This window comes from Podarcis pityusensis (genome assembly GCF_964106645.2).
Source record: "Podarcis pityusensis genome assembly, chromosome: 17".
In the NCBI taxonomy this organism is placed as follows: Eukaryota; Metazoa; Chordata; class Lepidosauria; order Squamata; family Lacertidae; genus Podarcis; species Podarcis pityusensis.
The window spans coordinates 1,628,164-1,644,061 of NC_138042.1; the positions used below are offsets into that span (position 1 = coordinate 1,628,164).

Here is a 15,898-nt window from a genome sequence, read left to right on the forward strand (position 1 = left end):
CTCCTGAGCCCCACAGGGGTGCCGCAGAAATAATGTAGTTGGTCAAGGGAGCCATGGACTCAAAAAGGTTGAAAACTGATGTAGTAAGAGATTCTGGATGTCTTATTTACTTTGGATCAGAAAGAACAGTCTTATGATCAATAAGAATAGAATCTGTAAACCTGAAAAAGTGACTGAGTGGTATATGGCCCCAAACAGACCACAGGAGGAAGGGAAGAAAATTGTGGAGCAGCACTAAAGGTTCCTGAACCAGTGACTGATCAAACAACATGAGAACGCAGATGCACCGACATCAGAAATACACATGCTAACATCTCATAAAGCATCCTAAAGCGCCAGTGAGACTTCGGAGAAGGCTTTGATGCTGGGATGCCCATCATTACATCAAAAGCAATATTAACATACAGAGAGTAATATTTTCTTCTGATGGAGAAGTATAGTAACAATAGACCCCAAACTAGTGTCTCATATGTGGCTGCATGGAGAGAAGCAATTATTGGGAACCTTTTCAGGTAACTGAAACGGGGGCACCAGCAATTTTGAGATCAACTGCTACATTCTTATGGACTTTAGTGAAGTTTGGAAGAAGCAAACTTCTCTTTTGCAGCAGCAAATATTACAGAGAGGGGAAAAAGCCGAATGAATGGATTCATGCACTTTTGTCACATTGTAGGGCTCTGCCTCATTCTTTACAACAACAGAGAAGAGGTAAAAATACCTGCACCTCATTTTCAGACAACAGTGGGTAACAACGCTCTTGAAGCATGTGGGGATGCTAGTCAGTTTCACTGTTCTTTCTGAAGGTCAACCTCATCACAGCGCTGGAGAGGCTAGTACGGTAAATGCCATGGACAAAGGAAGCAAATGGGAAAATGCTCCCATAGCACGTGAAAGGAAGGCCATAGGATCAGGCTTTGTGAGCCAACAATGCCATAGAGCATAACCAGATACCAGCTTTGAAGGGATACGAAGTGTATGTTCACATCTAAGGAGATGTAGACCATGGAGTCTGCAGGAACTGCATCAGGCACACAGGGCTACTATCCACTGTGGCATCTCCAGTTAAAATGATATTTGAGAGCAGGACTACAAAATTCCCCAGAATGAAAGACTGGAGAGCTGCTGCTAGTCTGAGTTGGCAATACTGTACTAGATGGACCAATGGTTTGACTCAGTATAAGGCAACTTCATATTTTCACATTCAGATTCCTCTCTTGCCAGTGAAAGCCATCCTGTCAATAAATGTGTTAGTTGAAGATGCTACAGGGATAGCTTGCATATGCATGCAAAAACACACAGAACATTTTCAAACAATCCCCTCAGCTGGTTTCTACAACTTCTAACTGTACAGTGCCAGAACCAAATAAAGAAGATGCAGAAAGTGGCTGCTTGAGTAGGCTTTTAAAAGCTTTCTAAAAGCAGTATTGAACAGGCAGCTTCTCCCACATTCAAGATCTGACAGACCCCTCTCAGCCACAAGATTGTGTGCGGAGCACGAATGTGACATGGGCTTTATAGAAGTAGCATTCACAACAATTGCTTTGACTGAAAGAGTTGCCTCAACCACAGAACATGCAGTCTGATTCACACTTAGGTTTCCTTATAGCAGGGGTGGGGAACAAGGGCCCCCCTCAGAAGTTGCTGGACTACAACTCCCATCATCCTTGACCATTGGCTATGCTGGTTGAGACTGATCTGAGTTGGGAGTCCAGTGACATCTGGAAGGCTGCCAGTTTCCCATGCCTGCCTTACATGGTTACAGCACACATTTGTCCAGGTTGTGGGGAAAGGGAGAGAATGACTGTTTTTGTATTTTAACTTTTGTATATTTTAAAGTATGGCTGGGATTTTTTCTTGATTTTCTTGTTTTATCTTTTTGTAAACCGCTTTGAGGATTTTTACAATCAAGTTGTGTATAAATTTTATAGAAATAAATATATAATAAATAATACAGCAGGAGCTGCTTTCTGTGAACCATGCCTTATTCTATAAATGCAGGGGGCAGACAACTTCTGATCACATGACTGCAGCAGCTTTTAGCCCACCACATTCACTCCCCTACCAAACCCCTTCAAAGGCTGCATTTCCAACCTTCGGTTGGTTGAGGGTTCCTCAAATGCGTCTCCCATGCTGTTCAAGTGATGCTTGTTCTCATCTCAGGTGTGAGGACCTTTACAAAGTGGATCCTGCACCGTGACCCGGCAGGATTCCCGCACTAAACCAGGATGCTGAGATGCACCAGCAGAGCCAGCCCCAAAATCATATCCAGGCATGTCCCAGCCTACAGCTTAGGGCTGTTGAGTCACTGGCAGAGGCAAGAGGGAATACTTGTTTGGGAGCAGGGAGGGAATTAACTACTGGGAAGCCAAGAAGAGAAAAGAGCTACAAGCTAGAGAAAGAAACCATGCAAACAACAAAGTATTAAAATACTCTGAGTATTAAAAAATTAAGCAAAAGAGCTGAGAAGCATGCTAAGCAGGAATATGTTAATACAGTGGTTTTCAACCAGTGTGCTGGGGCACCTTTGGGTCAGCGGTGCTTCGGGCACCACTGACCTCTGTCCCTCTTTCCTTACCTCCTTCTGATGCCCTCTCGTGTCTGCCTCCCAAAGGCTTGCATGACTGCTTGTTGCAGCAGCCCTGGTTACAAGCTCTCCAGGTGAAGGGCGCCTCTGGGGCTGGTCAGGGGATCTGGTTGCCAGGAGCTGAGGTGGCCTTGAAGTAAGCGAGCAAGGGGGTGAGGGAGCCCAGCCCGCCAGCCCTTGCTGTTGGGAGGCCAGGCAGGCAGGCAGGCATGTGCTGAGCTGGCCTTTCTTGTGCTTGCTGTGTGCAAGGCCTGCCTGGGAGCTGCGTACCTGGTGCTGAAGGGGAGCCTTTCCACCACACAGGCCTGGCAGCACCTACTGCTGTCTCCCAAGGTAAACTGCTAGCCTCATGTTCACCTTTGGTCAATCTTTGTTGGGCCACTAAGGCTGGGGGCATCCTCTTCCCAGGCCCCTGTGGGGCAGTGTGAGGAGGCACCTCTCTTTGGGGTGGAGTGGGGGGTAGCTCAGAGACCAGGGGCAGCAGCAGTGGCTGCCCAGAGGACTCTCAAGGAGAGGAGCCTGAGGGAACACTCCACAAGGCAAGGTGTTCGAAAAAGGTTGAGAGGCTGCCAGCTCTGCAGGCGGCGGGGGGGGGGGGGACATAACTGGGCTCGTGAGCCCCACAGGGGTGCCACATAAAGAGTGTAGTTGGTCAAGGTTAAAAACCTCCATGTTAATATGTTAAGAAGAATGGGAAATGAAGAATATCCCCAAACAACAGATGAATGGGGGACCAAGAGACAGCAGGCAGGCTGAGACGCAAGAGTGCTTGAGCAGCACACCACAGTGAAGGCAGCTGTAGCTGGAGTCAGAGTCAGAGCTGGAGTAGTTTTCAAGCAGCTCAGAGACTATACAGTCCAGATGCAGCAACCGAGAAGTGCTATTGCTGCTCCAATGGCTCAGGCAGCCGTTAATGATGTGTACAACCCTGCACTCCAGAAGGGAAGTCTGATGGGAAGCATGAATACATACAAGCTGAAGGCTTGTGCCGATGCATCACACACACCCCAGAACTGACGCAGAGGGTTGCTTGTGCTCTGTGTTGCAAATGCTAAAATTCTGCATCAAGAAAAGTTGAGTTCTGCAATCTGTACAAATTATGCAAACAGAATTATGCAAATCAATTATGAGTTTATACATCACAGGAAGGGGCAAAAAGTTGCAAAGAAGCCTCGTCCACAGTCACTAGAGATCATACTTGGCAGCTCCTCTTTCTTTTGAGATTGTGAAAGCATTTTTTAAAATTACACTTATCTTCCACCTTTTTCTCCAAGGAACTCAAGCTAGTGAAAATGGGTCTCCTTTTCCTCATTTAATCCCCACAAAAACCCAGTGGGGTAGGTTAGGCTGAGAGGAAGTGAGTTCTGTGGCCAAGTCTCCCAGCTCCTAGTCTGACACTCTACCACTGCACCACACCGGCTCACATTTGGCACAGTTTCAATCATATATTTGCAGCCAATAGGACTAGTTTCCCCTCCTCTTTCAGCTAAAGCTAAGATTCTTTTGGAAGCTGAATTCTGTGCTCAGTCCCTCATTCTGCATTTTCTTCTAAGATCCCACAGAATTATGATACTGTATAGGTTTAGTTCTATGGATACTGCATAAAGCCACTACTGTATTCTGATAATCCCTCCTTAGTGGATTTTTAATTTTTTAATTTTATTAAATATAATTTCACAAGATTGCAAACAATATTCTATATTCAGATGTGAGATTCAAAACACTAACAAAGAAAACAATATATAAGGGCAAGAAAAAGAGAGAAAGAAGCAGACCAAATTGACCCATGAGGCACAGTTCAATGGGGAAGTTCTCTTGCACAAGCCCCTTTGAAATGAATGGAAGCTGCCCAAGGGCACAGAAGTCCCCCCCCCCAGTGGATAACTTTGATAAATGCTCAGACACAAAATACACAGCAGGGGCTTTTAGATCAGTCACTATCTCCTAGCTTCAACTTCTCTGGAATTCCCCTGGCAATCTCAAAGACTGGATTATTGCAATATGATCTATGTGGGCTGGTGCAAAAGCTGCAGCTTGTGCACAACTTGGTGGTGAGGCTGCTGAGTGGAGTGAGCTACTGTAAGCAGGTTGTTATACCTTTGCTAAAGGAGCTGCACTGGCTGGCAGTCTGCTGCCAAGTCAGGTTCAATGTGATGTTACTACAGTGTTACCTCAGGTTAAGAACTTAATTTGTTCCAGGGGTCCATTCTTAACCTGAAACGGTTCTTAACCTGAAGCGTGCTTTTGCTAATGGGGCCTCCTGCTGCCACTAGCGCGCAATTTCCGTTCTTATCCTGGGGCAAAGTTCTTAACCTGGAGCAACAACTTACTGGTTAGTGGAGTCTGTAACCCGAAGCGTCTGTAACCCGAGGTACCACTGTAATTTATAAGGCCCTATGTAGCTCTAAACCCGGTTGCTTGAGAGATGGCATTATCTCAGTAGAACCCTCAGTAGAACCTTGCAACCCATAGAGACGTTTCTCCCAAAAGTTCCAAAGATTTCAGATACCCACAATGGATTAACTCAGACCTTTTGTGTGGTTGCCCCTGTTCTGAAGAATAGCCTTCCTGTCAAGATAAAACAGGCAGCACTATTTTCATGCTCCAGAAACCATTGAAGACATATTTGTTCCAACAGGCTTTCCTAGCTGGATAAATGTGTATTTGCCATGGAATTTGTTTTGCTTTGTATTTCTTTTGTTTTGTTTTAAATGTCTTGGCTGTCTTTTTAACTGTCTTTTTGCTGTTTTTACTGTACATTGCCTTGAGATGGTTGGTGGTTAACAAATTATTGATAATAATAACAGCAAACAAGTTGGGATCTGGTTATCAAAAAGACCACCTTTTTCCGTACTGACTTGGCTGTTTACTAAGATCTACCAATCAGGCCTTCCTGCCAGTGTTAGAAATTCAGATATATAAGCGATGCATCAAATGCTCCTTAAACCAAGGTTACAGTCACCCAAACGGTATGTCTAGTTGCCACTTTTGGGTAAGACAGCTCTAACATCTTATTTTTCTAATGATGGACTGACTGCGAGTGATTCTCAGTTAAACATCCAGCTAGTTCAAATGATAACCTTGAGCTCGGTTAAGAACTTTGAGAGCTTAAAGAAGAAAAGTCACTTGATCCAGGGACAGGCCACACAGAAACTGGCCTGTTCCAACCTCTTTTTCTTAATGGTGACTGTGCCTATTCAGGCTGTACAGAAAAAGCATTTTGGTTTCTGAAATTCATTACAATTGTGCAGATAAAACAGAACTGATAGAATTCTACAGGATGTGGTACTAGTGTGTGAAAACAGTCAAGATCCAATGATCCCCCAGGTATGCACCTCCAGATGGTGGAGATGTGAGGCGTCATCCTGGCTCCCAGGCATCATCACTTGGTTGATAGACAGGTGCAAAATGTGCCTGGCTGATTTTAAACACTGCTTCCTGCTTCCTTTTTTACCTGCTCATGTACATCTTTTGGAGCATAGGAGCCAACTCCTAGGGGCTGAGGTCCCTTTGCCCCCCCCCAATAAAATATTTGAGGGGGCTGCCCCCCAGTTCATGGGCATTGCCATTCAAATACTGTATGTTTGGCGTGTCATGTGATCAATTATGTGGGGTGGGGATTACCTCCCCCCCAATATTTTATTCAAGTTGGCACCCCTGTTTTGGAGGGTCTTTTCTGTTTTGGCACCCAGCTTCTGGAATTACCATCCTTAGTTGTGTTTTGACACTTGTTAAAGACCTGTTTGTTTGTTTGTTTGTTTGTTTGTTTGTTTGTTTATTCAATCAAGCATTTGCTAATTTTTAGTCCCTAGCTTTAAGTGATATGTTTTCTACTGTAGATTGTTTCATTAATTATTTTACAGTTATTTATTGCTGTGCAATTGTATCCTGTACACCACTCTGGAATTTTATAATGAAGGGTGGTATATAATTATTTTTTTTTAAAATACAATATTGTTTTTAGAAATGAAGAAATAATCACAGTCCTGTTGTACACAGAAAAGAGTAGTAAAAGTCTGGCTCTTTCCCATCATCGAGGGCATACTGATGCAGGGAATGGAAATTCCAGTTCACATCATGAACAAGAATCAAGGATGCAATCTTGTGTATAAGGAATGTGTGATCATTACACAACTTGGAGGGTGGTAGTTGCCCTGGGTTAATTCATGCAGACCACAAAGGTACAATCTTATGAATGCACTCATTTGAAAATGCTAAGAGTGGCTCAAAAGTTGGTACGCTCCCTCACTGGATGACAGCTGGCTCAACAGAAATAAATAAAAAACAAGTTAGAACCAAGTTGTCACTACATTCGCAAAACTAGAGAAAAATATGAGAAGAACAAAAGCTGGAATTGGCTGAGAACAGAACAGACATGACGTATTGCATCAGGAGGTCTGGTTTGGTTATGGATGGCTCAACTCCACAAGCAACTCACGTGATTACCTTGAGAGGCAATGTGTGATCAGGGGGACATTGCTGAATTGTCCTCATTTGCACATCACTATACAGTGGTACCTCAGGTTACAGACGCTTCAGGTTACAGACTCCGCTAACCCAGAATTAGTGCTTCAGGTTAAGAAATGAGAACAGGATGAGAACAGAAATTGCACAGCGGCAGCGGGAAGCCCTATTAGCTAAAGTGGTGCTTCAGGTTAAGAACAGTTTCAGGTTAAGAATGGACCTCCAGAACGAATTAAGTTCTTAACCCGAGGTACCACTATAGTTAAATTTAACTATAGTTTAAAGGTGAACAGAGAAAGAATTGCAGCCACTTCACTCCTTCCCTGCTCCGCCATGGTTTGCCTTAAATCTGTGGTTTGTTTTCCCCAAGTAAACAATAAGCAGTAAGTCAAAAACAAAATGTGCTTATACTGTAGCCTGTCCTTTGTTGTTTGCAGAAAGACAAACCATGATTCTTGTTTCTGAGAGCAGGGGGCCATACTAAAATGCCTGCGATTTCAGCAGTGTGTACCAGCATGCTGCGCTTCCACTTTGTACCACAATGAAGGTTAACTGTGGTTTAAAGTGACATGCAAATAAAGCCGCTGGATTACTCGTGGTGCTTCACTAGGGCAATGACCATTTTGAAGTTAGGCTGCTCATTTGTCTTGTCCTAGAGCAGGGGTTCCCAATTAGCTAAGTACCACAGACCCCCTGTTTTTCAAATGTCAAGCCATGGAGCTCCTATTTTGGAAAATGCTGGTATCTCTGTGGTAGTTTTTGTTATGTGAATGGTGCCCTGGACCCCCTGAGTGGGTTATGCAGATCCCCTGTGGTTCGCAGACCACCACTTGGGAACCACTGCCCTAGGAGAGAAGATAAATGGAGCCATCTTGCCTCAAGGCAAGGCATGGGGAGTACCGGCACCAGTCTATGATAGCCTCAGTCTTAAGGAAGTTGTAGGGCTGGGAAGAGAACACACAGTTCTAAAGTCTGTTCTATCAAGAGCAGAAGAAAAAAAGGGAAGAGTGTGTCGGACACAGAAATGCGGAAAGGGGGAGATGATGACATAAAGGTTTCCTAGGTCTGCATGAATCCCAGCCGCCCTTCAGAGGTGAGCCTGACTGCAGAGCTATGTTCTGCCAAGCTGAACCCTCGAAAAAGCTCGTCTTTCCCACCCCTTAGACATCAAGTCAGATGTCCCCTTCACGTTTTAAAAACAGTGCATGCACGCTGCTTCCCTGGTATGCCCCTCCTCTGAACCTGACCAAGGGGGGCGGCCTCCAGCTCCATTTCTGCTCACTGGCAAGAGTGTCTTGCCTCTTCCGTAGGAACAGGGACACTAGAAGGGAGATAGCATTTTGCAACCTTTGCATCCTTTAGAAAATATCCTAACTTCCATTTTCACATTCAATCAGGTTCCTTTTTAAAATCTGACTGTAGGTTTAAAAATAACTCTCTTCCACTTTCCATTTGCCCCTGATTACTTCTGGACTGACCTACTCACATTTACTGTAATCGGAAAGGATTCCTTGGCCTTAAAAGCATCCCAAGATGCAGACATATATCTGTTCAACACATCCAGGACAAGAAGTTGGGAAAACTACGTTTCCAACGTGTTTATAATCCTATTAACGTTTAAAACCAATAAAAATTATTTGGATTTGAAAAAATAATCCTATTAACCATATAGCATCGGTAGCTTTTGTCTAGTTTTTTTTTTACAGTTAAACCCCCACATTTCTCCATCCCACCTTCCCAAGTATTTATCTACTTGCACTTGATGTGCTTTTGAACTGCTAGGTTGGCAGGAGCAGGGACCAAGCAACGGGAGCTCACCCTGTTGCAGGGATTCGAACCGCCGACCTTCTGATCGGCAAGCCCTAGGTTCTGTGGTTTAACCCACAGCGCCACCCATGTCCCTCCGCTTTTCCTTAGGACGTCCCTATTTTCATTGGATAAATATTGGAGGGTATGGTAGGATGTCCCTATTTTCATCACAGCATTGTTGAAGGGCATGGAGTTATGCAACCCCCAAGCCAAGGAGATAAATAACTATACAACCTTTAGAAGACATCTGAGGGCAGCCTTGTATAGGGAGCTTTTTTCAATGTTTAATATTTTACTATGTTTTTATGTATGTTGGAAGGTGCCCAGAGTGGCTGGGGCAACCCGGTCAGATGGGCTGGGTATTTTATGATTGTGATTATGATTGTGATTATTTAGAGCATCCCTATTTTCCCTGGAGAAATGTTGGAGGGTATGTCATCACTCCTTCAGTGGTGATTGGAACCAACACAATTTCTCTGCATAGGAGCATAATAAGCATCTCAAGAACAAAGGGGGGGGGGCGCGGAACTTGCATCCCCGCCTTGGAGAAAAGGGTGCTTTAAAGAGTAATGTTACCATTGCTAGGAATGGCTATCTCTGAAAGACAATGACGTGGTGGCTGGCGCTGTGCACCTTCAGTCATCAGCCCCTGCTCCAACTTAGACATGGGGGCATCCTTCAGCTTACAGCAGAGATTCAGCCAGTCTGTTGAACTCAAGAGCCAGAATCTGCCGCGTGTCTGGAACACCAGAGGCAAATGCCAGAGCCCTGCTAGATGTTGATTTCTGCATTAACCCACTTTTGTCCCTGCAGGCCTGATCCTGATCTGAGTTTTGTACATACAGCATGGACACTCCTTGTCCACCCACCTCCCCTTGTGTCCCTGTCCACAAGCAGCCAAGGATGCCTTGCTTGGGAGCCAAATGCCATAAAGGCACTTCCTGCTCTGTGGAAGTTGAGAAAGACTGTAGGAGTATTAGGGTGGAGCAGATTCCTTGCAATGGATGAGGTCATCCCAGCAGGAGAGAGTTCCTCCAGGTTCCTAAATAGCACTCGTGGGTGGAGAACAGCTATTTCTTCCTGGTCTAATTTCCAGTGATAAATATCCTGCCACCCATCTCTTAATTTATCTGCCTTGGGGACATCTTGCAGCACATGGCAGGACAGCAATCCTGGCCTGATCTGAACAGCTGCAATTGCTTTATCAGAAACAGACCCCCACCCCAAGCCTCTCCAGCACATCCGAAGCCTGAGGAATGCGGTTGTGCTGGCCACAGATATCAACAGATGGTTTTTGTTGTTTGGCGGAGATTTGGCCAGAGGCTTTGGGAAAAGCAATGAGGCAGGAGGAAGGGATGGGGGGAGGGGGGGAGAATCTCTCCTAAGGATCTCTTCCCACAAGCTGGGGAGGGAGGGAAGAGAGAGAAAGAGCGTGCTGAACGAAAGCTTCGTTCTGCACTTTCCGATAGGCTGATTAGAAGATGGTGATAAAGTGAATGGAAAAGTCCTTGGTCTGTATATTCATTAGCAAACAGAGCAAGAGGAGCACTAATAGATTGCTGGCAGGCAGGGAGTGCCACAGAATGAGAAAGGGGACAGCTGATTTGAAGGGCAGTCTGAGGAGCGTCTAAAACAAACAGCTCTGGCTGGGATCAGATCCTCATGGCCATCCTCTGTCTCAGAACTTTCTGAGTGTGGAATATTTAAGGTTTGCTGCTGCTCCATTCTGAGTTCAGTAGCTGGCAATCAAGAACAAGCACCAGTTATATGCATGTTATGTCAATGGGGTGCCCTACAGATCTTGCTGGACTACAACTCCTGTCATCCCTGACCATCAGTCTGAGGCTGATACGAGTTGCAATTAACATCTGGAGGACACCACTGTGTTATGTATAGAAACCAAAATGCATTTTAAAAATGGGTTTTCCTGCCTAACTCCTGATTTGGATAAATTTATCACTGGGCCTTTAAAATTGCCCAAGAAGCACCTGACAGTCCCCAAAGAGGCAATATATGTAATTAATATGTGCACTTCACTCAAAGGGTTTCCCTGGGTCAGTGCTGAGTAGAGTACTCAATGTTCTGTGGCAGTAAAAACCAGAAACTCAGTGTTGCTGTGAAGTACTGTGAGACAAAAGGAAGACTTTTTTCTTATAACACTGTTATTTGCCACAGTGCCATTATATAAATCTGCAGTGTGACTGCCTTTGGAAAACTAGAGTTCTGACGGCTCCCCGTCCATTAGGATATTCAGGAGCTGGAAAGAGTGTTGTGTCTGGGGGGACCACAAGTCAGTGACAAGTGTAGGCATCCAAGCAGGTGGCTCCAGGTTCAACCCTCGGTGTCTTCAGCTAAAAGGGATCTGATAGCAGGTGATGCCAGTGTCCTCTGTGGGACACTCCCTGTCCGTCAGAACAGACAGTATGGGGCTACATGGACAAATAATCAGAGCTAGTATGTATGTACCAAAAGAGAAAGCAACTAACAGTGCAATCCATGCACTATTCAAAAGCAAATCTCAAGTAAGTGTGTACAGGATTACAGCCAAAAATGACCAGGAGGCTGGCTTTTTAGTTTAGAAATAAAAGATAACCAAGTTAGGAAAAAGATCAGTGCAGAGAATATGGACACAAACATTTTTGCCCTCTCTTGTAACCATGTTGAAAGGGAAGAGAATTGAGGGTTGATGGAAAGAGGTCTTTGTACAATGCAATTCAGCATAACATTGATATTTACCACTGAGATGGTTGATGGCTCTAAAAGGGGATTAGAGAAATTTGTGGTCTATCTGTGACTATTAGCCACATTGGCTACATGGAAACACAGTGTTCAGAAGCATTGTACAGTGGTACCTCGGGTTAAGAACTTAATTCGTTCTGGAGGCCCATTCTTAACCTGAAACTGTTCTTAACCTGAGGTACCACTTTAGCTAATGGGGCCTCCCGCCGCCGCCGCTGCTCCACGATTTCTGTTCTCATTCTGAAGCAAAGTTCTTAACCCGAGGTACTATTTCTGGGTTAGCGGAGTCTGTGACCTGAAGTGTCTGTAACCTGAAACGTCTGTAACCCAAGGTACCACTGTACCTCTGAATATCAGTACTGGGAGACATAACATGAGACATGTTTGTCACTTGAGGCTTCCTGGGACATCTGGCTGACTACTGTTGGATCTTGGATGCTGGACTCTGTAGATTCTTGTTCTAATTCAGCAGGGATTTTCCTATGCCATTTATTAATTAAATTTTCTATACCACTTGCTTGTGTAAAAATGAAAAAGTGGTGAACTGCAACATCTATATTGAAATTATCCAGCAAATACACTGGAAACACACATAAATACAGTTGAAGAACTGTAGTGATTCCTCTTTACACTTGAATGTATGCAGCCTCTTCATCAATCTATTGGTTCATCGACCCAATATCCCTTATCCTAATCCCACTACCAATTCCCTACCCTCACTGTCATAAAACAGACAAGCAACTGTGCAGCTTCACAGTGCGTTATCATCATCATCCAACCCGAAAACCTCAGCTCAGTGCATTTCCACTCTAGAGACCAATCTGCATGAGGAAAAGCATGCTGTTTCCAAGATGCAGCAGCCTTTGGGGTTGGACATGGCACTAGTTCCCATGCACAATGCCTCCACCCAAATGCAGTACTGTGACTCAAAGCAAAAGAAGGGAATTATATGATCTATGGTTCTACCAAGGCCAGTATAATTTACTTTAACAACCAACTGCTCTCCACAATGCCCTGGGCAGAGGTTCTTTCACAGCCATGCTAGAGATGCAAACACCTACAAAAATCTCCCAAGAAAAAGATGTGCCTTCCTCTCTCATTTTCCTCAGAGCCTCATCTTCTACCAACTTTAGGAGGTACTTCTAACTGCATTCTGGATCTGGGACCATCTGCATGCGCTTGACCACTGAGCCTTGCCCCCTCTCAAGAGGACACAGAAAACTGTCAGTCCTAATAACAGACTGCAGAGGAACAACTGAGATCTGGGGACAGAGGCAACCACAGGAAACAGAGGAAAAGTGACTCCAGGGAGGACAACACAAACTCAAGATCGAGGAGTCAAATTGACAGGTCATTCTGACAAGACATTTGGCACCCAGTTGTGTAGAGCAGGGGTGGCCAACTCCCAAGAGACTGCAATCTACTCACAGAGTTAAAAACTGGCAGTGTTCTACCCCCGGGGGGGGGGGGGTTCAGGTCAAAGTTATTGAGCTTTTTTTACAGGAGCCAGTTTTTGAGCTTCTTTGGGGGGAGCCAGTGATCTACCAGTGATCTATGATGGACGTCCAGTGATCTACCTGTTGGGCATGCCTGGTGTAGAGCATCTGTCCCTCATATCTTTTTCTTTGTCAGAATAAAAGCAGGCTGGGAGGTGGCTGTTTTGAACATTAACAATATGGCCAGAGGGGAAAGAGTTGGCAGCAAGCCCCTTCCATGCTGCTGATAGGAAGAACTTTCTGACAGCAAGAGCTGTTAAGACAGTGGAATGGACTCCCTTGGGATGTGGTGGTTCATTGGAGGTTTTCAAGCAGAGATTGGGTGGCCATCTGCCGTGGATGCTTTAGTTGAGATTCCTGCACTGCAGGGGGTTGGACTAGATGACCCTCGGGGTTGTTTCAAACTCTACAATTCTATGGTTCTATGAACCCCGTCTCTGGAGCCAACAGACTGAAAACTTTTGCATCATTAAGACATCCAATTCCTGCCTTCCACCTATTCCCAGCCCCCACAGTGCCACTCAAAGCATGCCACTTCACTACGCTGTGTGGCCCTTCCAGACTTTGATCTGAGACAGCCTTGCAGTTTTAATAAGCCTGAGAGCAAATGATAGATTTAAGATCCAATGCTTGAAGGCATAAGGCCTCTTTGAAAACTATAGGCTGGCTTGTTGTGCCGGAAGAAATAATTATATTAAGAGAAGCTTTGTGACCTCTTTGTGGTGCCCAAACATTACATTTGTGGTTAGGTTTCCAGGTCAAATCCTATGCAATCCTGATAATTTCTGATTATAACCATGCAGCTGATTAAAACCTGTAAATCTGCAAATTCACCGCAAATCTGTGAATAGTGTGGGCTGAGAAGCTGAGTGTGCAAGGCAGGTCAGTCCTGTGGCTTGTGTGCTAGCTTTCCATCTGAAAGTTCACTCATCAGAGTCTATCACAAGCCCCTGAGTGTTTGGGGACGCACAACCCCTCTTTACCTTTTATGCCATTACTATGCGTGTGAGAGAGAGCACACACCCGGAAGTACCTAGTCCAAACTCACATCAACCATTAACCTTCTAGATTGCCTAGCTTGGCTCTCTTCCCCACTTGCAACAGAGGGATATTAATACTGGCCTCTTTTACAAGGTTGTTAGAAAGATTACCAAGATAACAGGCAGCATAGTGAACACTCAAAATATACTTTGCATCCATAATGTGTAAACGCTGCTAGGAGGCCCCACAAGCACCCTTTCAGCCCGGGCTTTCCAGGCAAAAATATGGAATACTGTATTGATGTGTGGATTGTAAAGCTCATCACAAGAACAGTCCATAACTGGGTTCAGTCTCCTTTCTTTTCATAGGCAAGGGAAGAAGATAACAATTCTCTCCCACCAACTGCTCCAATTTGTCTGTGGAGAGGCTATATTAACCATTAATGTATTAAGAATATGCTTGAAATGACACTACAAAGTCCAGGTAAAGGTTTTTTGTGAAGATTGTATTGCATAACTAGACTTGTTCCAAGTTATTGTTGTAACAGTTTTATTATTTTCAAAAGCAATTTCTTTTGGGGGGGAGTAAGTAGCATAATCGCTTCCAACAGATCAGTGTGCTTTGAGCAACAAACACCCTTCATTAGGTGACCTGTGTGTGTTAAAGAAAATATAAGCTTTGACTGAACAGAAGAGTCTTGCTTCTTAAAATCAAAAGCTATTCTGAGCTGCCTTCAGAAGATACAGTCCCACAAATCTTCTCAACCCACATGCCCTGAATAGAGCTTAATTATTATTATTATTATTTTATTATTCAAAGCTTATGTTTACTTAACACAGAGTTCCCCTCGTGAAGGGCCCAAAATGTGTCAAGGCTATTAGAGCTTATATGTTTGCTTTGAATAAACTCATTTTTTCTGCACCTGCTTACAGACTTTTCTCTTTTTGTGCTCACTCTGGGATGTTCTCTCAAGCTGGACGGGACTGCAAGATACCTTCTGTATACAAGAGAAGGGGAGACCTTCCTATCCAAGTCATTCACTTCCCTGGAGAAAAGCAGAGCAGGAGGGCAATAGCTGAAGATGCCCCCAGACTGGAAGCGACTGACCTGCGGGGGGGGGGGCGCAAGGCGCCTCTGGAGGCTGCCCATGCAGAGATGCTCTGCCCCTCCGCCCCCCCCCCGCCCACCGGCATTTTCCTTTCAATATACTGCGCCCAATGACATGAAGCAGGAGCATAAGTAGCAAAGATCGTATTAGGCCTTCAGTCCGGACTGGGGCCATTCCGAGGGGCCAAGGAGGACTCCGGGCTCCCGCCCCACCCTTCCAAAAGTCACCGAAGAGCGTCCCTCCCGTCTCGCAGCCGAGCTGGGGCGGGCAGGGCCAGGGAGAGCCTCGCCGGGGCCGATCCACCCCTCCCTGGGGGAGCAGCAGCCGCCGCCTCCCCGCCCAGCTCCGCCGAGGGCGAGCCCAGCGCTGCGCCGGGGTCGGGGAGAGGGCGGCCCTGCCGAGGGCGCGGGCAGCGGGGCGCGGGATGCGGCGCGGGAGGAGCGGGCGAGCGGGCGAGGGCGGTCCCGGCTGGGCACTCACCTCCAGGCGGCGGCGGTGGCGGCGCGGGGGGCTCCTGCGGGCCGGGTGGCGCGGCCGGGGCTGGCCCGCTGCCTCCTCCATCGCAGCGTCCGCCCGCCCAGGCGTCGGGGGCGAGCCAGCGGCGCGCGACAGGCGGGAGGAGGGCGGGCGGGCGGGGAGGAGGAGGAGGAGGAGGCGCGCCGACGGGGGGCCGCGCTTTCCCGGCAGGGGGAGCTCCGCGCGCCGCCCGACGGGGGG

At 46.1% G+C, this 15,898-nt stretch overlaps 1 protein-coding gene across 2 annotated transcripts in view; it reads right to left on the reverse strand.

The window, feature by feature from the left end:
• S1PR2 (sphingosine-1-phosphate receptor 2) overlaps positions 1-15,733 on the reverse strand; it is a 47,205-nt gene extending 31,472 nt beyond the window's left edge. Inside the window, exon 1 of one of the 2 annotated variants that reach the window (XM_080988500.1) lies at positions 15,662-15,733. The gene's annotated coding sequence lies outside the window, so the exon portion shown is untranslated. The remainder of the gene's footprint in view (positions 1-15,661) is intronic. The other variant, XM_080988498.1, reaches the window with a different exon arrangement.
• Between the last annotated feature and the right edge of the window lie 165 nt (positions 15,734-15,898).